Source organism: Micropterus dolomieu, linkage group LG21, assembly GCF_021292245.1.
Source record: "Micropterus dolomieu isolate WLL.071019.BEF.003 ecotype Adirondacks linkage group LG21, ASM2129224v1, whole genome shotgun sequence".
Taxonomy (NCBI): Eukaryota; Metazoa; Chordata; class Actinopteri; order Centrarchiformes; family Centrarchidae; genus Micropterus; species Micropterus dolomieu.
Window position 1 is genome coordinate 28,300,451 of NC_060170.1, and position 7,891 is coordinate 28,308,341.

The 7,891-nt window shown below is 38.9% G+C and overlaps 1 long non-coding RNA gene across 2 annotated transcripts; it reads left to right on the plus strand.

Annotated features, from left to right (window-relative positions):
• Positions 1 to 1,290: 1,290 nt before the first annotated feature.
• Positions 1,291 to 5,923, plus strand: LOC123959979. Of its 2 annotated transcripts, XR_006822413.1 has the most exons (4): positions 1,291 to 1,429; positions 1,685 to 1,822; positions 2,295 to 2,797; positions 3,347 to 5,923. It is a non-coding gene; the product is annotated as an uncharacterized LOC123959979 (long non-coding RNA). The 2 variants fall into 2 exon arrangements; XR_006822412.1 differs by having other exon boundaries at positions 1,327 to 1,822.
• Positions 5,924 to 7,891: the final 1,968 nt, after the last annotated feature.

Sequence of the window (7,891 nt, forward strand, 5' to 3'; positions counted from 1 at the left end):
TCTCATTTTGTTAAATGCCCGTTTCCGCGACTCCTCTCTCTTCGTGTCTCCTCCTCAAGTAGACGGAAATTTGGGAAATGAGAAAGGCCCCATGCCCACCAAGCGCGAAGTGACCAAATTAGCTCAGGCTAAAGAGCTAATGCTATATGCTACTCTGCTTTAGCTTTGTCGGCTAAACCCCTTGGGGGCCTAATGTATGTCGGTTGGTATCTTGTGGCCATATCGCTACCACCTTACACTCGAGGTATGTTAACCTGAAACTGTACAACAACGCTTAATAATAAAATTCACTTAAAAATAACTATGAAGTTGTAGGCCTACCACACAAGTTTTAAAATGCTTCAACGTTTTTTAATATATAAATTATATTTTATGTGGTTGCAAATTGTTCGCCAAAAATAGGTGGATGCAAATCTCGGCAGGTAGGCTAGCCTTCAACATCTGTTCTGCCAAATGAATCCACCTCTGAAAGTCCTTTTCAGTGGACTGTTTGATCTCTTCAATGTGCTGTGCAAAATCTTTTTTTCCTTTTTTTCCCCCCTATATATAATATAAAAAAAATTTGCTTAATACACTAAAACCATTTTTTGAACCAACCAGGATGTAAATAAACATTTAAACATGGGGGTCAATGGAGATTGACTCCCTTCTGCAGCCAGCCTCAAGTGGCCACGCGATGAATTGCAGTTTTTGTTACTTCCTGGTGGCTTCACCAGCGAGACTGAAAGGTTGCGGCTTGGGTTGTCACGTGTGTAAATTGTCACACTGTTCTTAACTCTTACACTAGAGGCTCTATCTCAAAAATTAAATAGCCACTTTGTGTGAGTTTGTGTTCTATGGTTAACTTCCTGTTGACATGTGGTCATGGTTACTCTAAAGCTTGATTTATACTCCTGCCTAGGGGATATGTGCGTAGCTACGCAGTAGGCCACGCACATAGCCATGCATTTATACTTGTGCGTCGGTGTGTCTGTCATTCTGCAATTACACCCCCAACATACCCATACAATATGAACAGTCAGAAAAATAATTCATTCAAGCATTAGACCACTTTAAGACTCGTTTGTAAGAATTACTGGTATTAACGTAAACCAGCATCTTAAATTCATCATCATAGCACAGCTGTTATTGTGTGTTCTTGTGCTGTTAAAAGAGAAATAATAGTGTTTATGCTTGTGCATGTTGAGAAATCAGTTAATTATAAAGTTATTAAAAATCATAAACCTTCAGTTATGTTACATTGTGTCTCTTAAAGTAAAATGATCGCAGAATACTGTAGTGTTTATTGGTTCGATGTGGTTGCTGAGCTGGTGGTGCCTGCAGGCAGTCCTCGGTTGCCCAGGAAACACAGATGGTGGATGAAGGGCGCGCATACAAAAGACCATAAACCTGTGGCAGCAGCTGGAGACCGAGCCACTGATTAATTCAGGTCTGTGCAGTCGTGCTTAGTCAAAGACGTCGCTGTTCTCTTCAATACCTCCCATCCATTTTCTTTGTCCCGGGGCTTCCGTCTTCACTTTATCCCGTTTTCCCCGGACCGGACTCCCGTCAGTGCGCAGCTGTTGTTGGCACTCCCACATCTGCTTGTCTCAGCTCGGCAGCCATGTAGACGACGCTCAGCTGCGGCTCATAGTGCTTTTTACTGCAGGCATAATCACTACACATACACGGCGTGTATTTGCAGGTTCGGCAGCTTACCCTCAACATGATGATGATGAAGAAGAAGAAGAAGAAGAAGAAGAAGAAGAAGAAGAAGAAGAAGTGATTTGTTCGTTTCCTTTGATGCTGCGGGACAGGTGCATGTGGAACCTGGAAGTCACTGGTAGGAAAAGACCTTAGCCTATAGTTCCTATTTTCGGTTCTTTTTTTTTGTGGGGCCTAGTCTGTAGTGGATGTCTTTCCTTAATCCTTGCAGGGTGGGTATGAATACTTATTTATAGAAAAGCTGTTTCAGGTGGATACATGCCAGATTAGAATGAATAGGCTATGTATTTAATCTTGGTCCTAGGATATACAGTATATGCTATAGCCTACTGGTTTTTCATCTCCATGAAGACAGTATCTATGATCTGCAGCCACAAGATCAGATTTTTTTGCCCTGCACTGAAATGTCTATTTAACTCAAACCTTTGTTGTGCCATATTACTTTAGTTTGTAGGTAAATATAAAGCTAAGTGGACCATTAACTTCAAATTTATTCAGATAGTGAATCATCTACTGTAAAATCAACTATAGATATTATGATCAGCTCTACAATGGTCCACACCCTTATTCAGTGTGCTTTTATTTTGTAGGTAACCTTGTGGTCAATGTTCATCTTCAGAGGTGCTGACATGCCACCAGTCAGGACACTGGGAGGATCCACATGGGATCCAACAGCAGGACAGGTTATGTGTACAGCCTGGATTATCTTTATTCAAACTCAAGAAGGAGGATAATTTTCACTGGGGCACAATATCAGATGGAGAGTTTAATAACATTACTTCTTCAAGTTATAGATAACATGACATCAATGAAGTCTTTTTTGAAATGGCTTACATATTTTAGCAGTTGATGTATTTCAGTATCATATGTGTCTCCATAGAAAACGGTAACACCCCTCCCTGGGGTATCGTGGGAGGACAGTTGGGTTGCATCCCACTTTTCTGCTGCTTTGTGTTGTGTGTTTCTCTCCAGTTACACTGATGAAAGAGCAGATTGGGAGTTGCACTGGACCTCACAAGCCCCATCGCCCCATTGCCCTCTACAGTGCTGCCTCACAGACTGGTGAAGGATCTGTCAGTAGATTTACACCATGGTGACTTTTATTTCCCTCATATTCACTTTACAGTCTACACTGTGACTGGTTATATAGGTCTAGATGAATATAAATTGCAGAGCCGATTTTTCTATCTTGCCCATAAACAGGATTTTACCCTGTGTGTGTATATGTGTGTGTTAAGCCTCTTTGCTGGCTGAGAGTGCAGATAAATGAGGAGCAGATAGAACATGGGAGATTAGTTATGTTAAATTGCTGTCGTATTTTCTGCTATATGCTACTATCCTTTCCAGGATTGTGGTTAAGAAGGGAGATAAACCAACCTGAAAGTGGAGACCATGACCAAACCAGATTAGCACAATCAGCTTTTCAGATTCATTATTCAACATTATGTAGGGTTATCCTGGGCAAAATCATGTTTGCATGTTTGTTAGACATTGACAAAAATATGTCTTTAAAGGCATGTCATGTAAAAGAGGCCAACGGGAACGTGTTCATGGTGTTAGGAAGCAGAAATCATTCACTTCTGTATTTCTTCCTTTTCATCTCCTTTTGACTGTAACAGCTGTCATGTCATTTCTCCTGCAGTGGTTGATGCCATTTCTGCTGCGTTTACCTTCGAGAAGATCCGTGTCCACCTGTTCCCCCACTGAGAGACGACTTCTGCTGCTTTCGTGTATCAGTGTAATGGCCTTTGAAGAGTTGAAAATTGCCACCTCTGCTTTGCAGTCAGTGTCAACATGATCAGATTTAGCAAGAATATATTTGCTGCAGTGTTCTTTCCCGTCTCTCTCAAATGTGCATATTTTCCTGGCTGTGAATAATACTAATAGCTTCATCCACCCCCACTTTCATTTTTTTTGGCTGATCAAAAACACTGACACTGCAGCCATCCAACACCTCTCACACCTCTTTATTTCAGCTGCTGTGTGCAGTGGCCTCTTCTCTCTGTTACCTTGGTTACTCTGTCTAACACTTTGGGCACTTCTCCCTGTATACGACACTTTAAATTCACCAGAACTGTGTTTTAACGCTGCTCTTCTGTGTGTTAACTTTTCACTAAAGCTTGCATGTATCTATGCCAGATCCAGAAATGGGAAAGCACTGATATTTTAAGAAAAAATCTGCTTTAGAGTGTGAGAATGACTCGTTTTCTCACATTCTGACAATGTGTAATTCATACAGTATGCTCTTTGTCTTGATACCAGCTATTTTTAACATACAGTAGTACTTTTACTGTAGTGTGTGGGGCGTGTGTGTCTACGTGAGTGCATGTGTTTTTGCATGTGCTCTGTTTGTGTGTGTGTTTCCTTCTGTTTGTGTGCATGTGTATCATGTCTGTCTGACAAAACAGACATTTGTTATGATCCTGAAGCTACTAGCCGCTTTTCCGTGATTTTCTCTCTTAAAAGGCCTGAAGCTCTTTTTTTAGCCACTGAATGTACCAGAGAAGGGATAAAAAAATATTTACAAGTGATTCTTAGCATTTGTTTTCAACCTCGTTGCAGTACCAGTTAGGTGGGGATTCTTGTGTTAGATAATCACAAGAATGTCACTGGAAATGAATGGTGTGTAGTTTTCTAAATGATGCCTGCTGGCATTAATTAAACTGTAATGATGCCTACAGCCCCATCATCTGATACTTAAGCAAATTACAGCAAATGCTAATAATTATGTGCAAATAGCTTTTTACCCAGGTCTGGATTGTACTAACACTATCTCACTAATATCTAACAATACTAATGTCTGCTAACAGTCGGATGATTACTAACCTGTGAAGTGAATGCTGTTGGCTGGCCTTGTTCTTTTTAACCAACTGACTAACCCTCTGCTTTATGCCCGCAGTCTGATGCACACACTCTTCTCTCATGATCCTGAAATCCTTCTTCAAAAAATGACAAAGTCGGATTGATTATTAGAGAAGAAAATCAAGGGAAACTGTTGAAGTGAGCAAGTAAAGAAGGGTTTCAGAACTTGGGATAGGAAATGTTATTAACCACTAGACAAAAAGGCGAGCAGAAACAGCTGCTGATACTGGGTTGACCACATACTTACAATCCTTACAAAACCGATTATGATCTGATTCCAAATGATATAACCATACTTCACAGGCTAAATTCCCATCTTCAGAGACCATCTTTTGTCTCTGCCTGCGTACTGTGTGGTCAATCTTCACAGGTGAGTGCCTGGCTTGTTCTCACCACAGGTGCAGGGAGACACAAGCCGAGCAAACATCAACTCCACTACTAACTTATTACGGGGATGATACTAACAGTGGTAAGGCCGTAAAGGTCCACCTGTTTCTCTTACTAACACCTGTTCTTTCAATCCTGATGTCTGAAAGTAAATTATTCTGTCTCTAATCTTGAATAAATCAAAGCAAGACTTGTGGTACTAGTGATGTTTACTAAAATTTTACTTTTACTTTACTTATTACTGACATTATATGAAAGCTTTTACCCTAAACATCTTCTAGTGCCATGAGTATTTGCTTTTTAACAAGGGGCAGTTGTACTAAAATCCTTTTAACAAGCAAGCTAGACAGATTTGTTCTCTCAACAAGCTACTAACATTTTCTAAAATTAAATTAACAGAGACAAAGAGCTTTTATTAGCTCTCTGCAAACTAACAAACTAACCTACTAATAAACTAATAATCTAACAAATCTACTAAAACCACTAACTTTGTGCTGAGTGACACAATTAGTGAAGCACCCTGATTTTTAGGCGTTGCATCACTCAGTGAATGTACTAACAATTACATTTTTAAGAGTTTCTGATTTGATTGAGTGCCTATCTGAGAGTGAGCACAGAAGAGCATGTATGTGTGTTTGTACAGAATGTACAAATGTAAGCAAACTGGATGAGTGACCGCGTGATTTCTTTCTCTCAAGCAATAATTTATCATACATGTATTATTATATTCATTAGAGCAGTTTTAACCAAATGTATCCACAACTGCTCTATCAGCACCAGGATACCTATAAAACACAGACAGTTGAACCTCTCAAACAATACACTGTTTGGAAGTATTATGTATGTAAAGGAAAATAAACTTAATGAACACAAATATTTTTGTACTTTATTGCTATTCTATCAGTTGTCTTTACTACATACATTTGCAAAAAACAATTTTCATCTAAAATAAAATGTATTTAAAATCGAATTGTCTGTTTTCTCATCTATTTACATGAAAAATTGCATCTAACAGATCCCATGCAGGCGAGCGAACACCAGCAAAAGGTACAGCAGAGCATTTTTTCTGCACCGAGCCAGGAAATTATGAGGTATTTTATTTCTATGGCGATATGGAGTGCCATTATCCTAAATAAATCTTTGCTCTCTTGATTGCTGAAACAGAAGCATGATTACTGTCTCAGCATGTTCAACACACACAGAGTCCTGCAGCATCCATTTTGTTTAAAAAAAACTATAAACTTGCATTTTAAAAATTGAGTTAAGATTTATTTATGTCTTTTGGTAATACAGCTATATCACCACTTGTTACCTCTGAATTGCTACATATAAACTCTCTAAAACAACAATGTTGTCCTACATGTTACCACACACATTGATGGGGGGATTTCAAGATTTTCATGATTGCAGTCTTGCTGCAGGGGGCAGCAACTCATCAGGTTAGAGGATTTGATGTTTTTTGGTGCAGTTTAAGTACATAACTAAGGTGTGAAGCTGCCCTTAAGTATTGTATAAATTTGTAAAGTGATGCATATGAAAATGTTTACTCTCAGATGCAATAATTAACACCGCATGGAAGTTGTTGCCCTCTGTAAACATAATATTTTTACATAACTGCTTTGCAGGTATGAAGTTCCAATAGACTGTATATTGGTGAACCAAACATTTACAAAAAGGTAAGTCAAAATGAAACACTTAACTACCACCTTCACTGAAATAGTATTCAGACAGAAGAAAAAAAGGCCGCAGTATAACTTATGTTTATAGTTAAACATTCATGAATGCATCATTGTGTTTATCAAAATACTCACCTTTTCATCTCACAAGCGACTTCTGAGGGGAAAAGGGTCCACTACATTTGGCACATTTTCCAAGGTTGACAACAATACTGATTATGAAGTTAAGCTCCACTATAAGCTCATTGGATGTTCTAATTATTTTTGCAGCTACTGGAGAAATTTTGCGATGGTGCGGTGATTAAATGATTTTAATGATTTATCTGCTATTTATTTGGATGATAAACTCTACATAGTTACTGTAATGTGGTTAAAACTACATATTCGCATAATCTGATTAATTTTTAACCACACATGGACTGTTTACATCAAGAATTACAATAGGTGTCGTTCAACATAAAGGCGAAACACATTTAAATTCAGCATTTGTCTGGGCCCACCACTGTAGTGTATTACAGTGGTGGGCCCAGACATTATGTGTATTTTCTTGTAAAATATCCACAGTAAATTCTTTAAGCGTCTCAACTTTAAGGGAGTGAATTAATTGTAAGCACATTTTAAACTTTTTCACCTTTAAAACAAAGTTCCAACACCGAAGACATGCAATGATTTATAAATGTGTCATCTGGATTGAAGGAATGCCTTATTTCCTGTGATATGTGTAAGATTTCTCTCTGACACATTGTATAGCAGATATGTGTAATATTGTTATCAGGCTGCATATCCAATGCATGCTGTGAAAGTCAGACATTATCCCAGTGAGAGATGAAAACCAAATTTAGCTAATATTGGTGGTCGAAATCCAGTCATTATTACTTTACTACATTGCTACTTAGACTGCAGCAGTGTCCAATGGCATTAGATCCACCAAAGTAGAGACAGCCATGACCAATGTGACCAATTATTTTATATATATTTTTAATGTATCTATTTACAACAAATAATTAAGATTATTCTGGCTGTGTTAAACAAGTAAATCTCACAATGGTTTACGCGTGTGTGACAGAGAGAGAAAGACAGAGGGGTTGTGTTTCACTGAACAGCACACACACAAACACACACACTTCAGTGGACCTTCATTCCATCGTCCTCCCCCTTCATACTTGTGTCAGACAGAGGGAGGCTCTGCTCTGCCCCCCATTTGAGCCCGATCTGATCCAGATGACGGGGTTTTCCAAAGGTAGGAGCAACGAGGCCCGGGG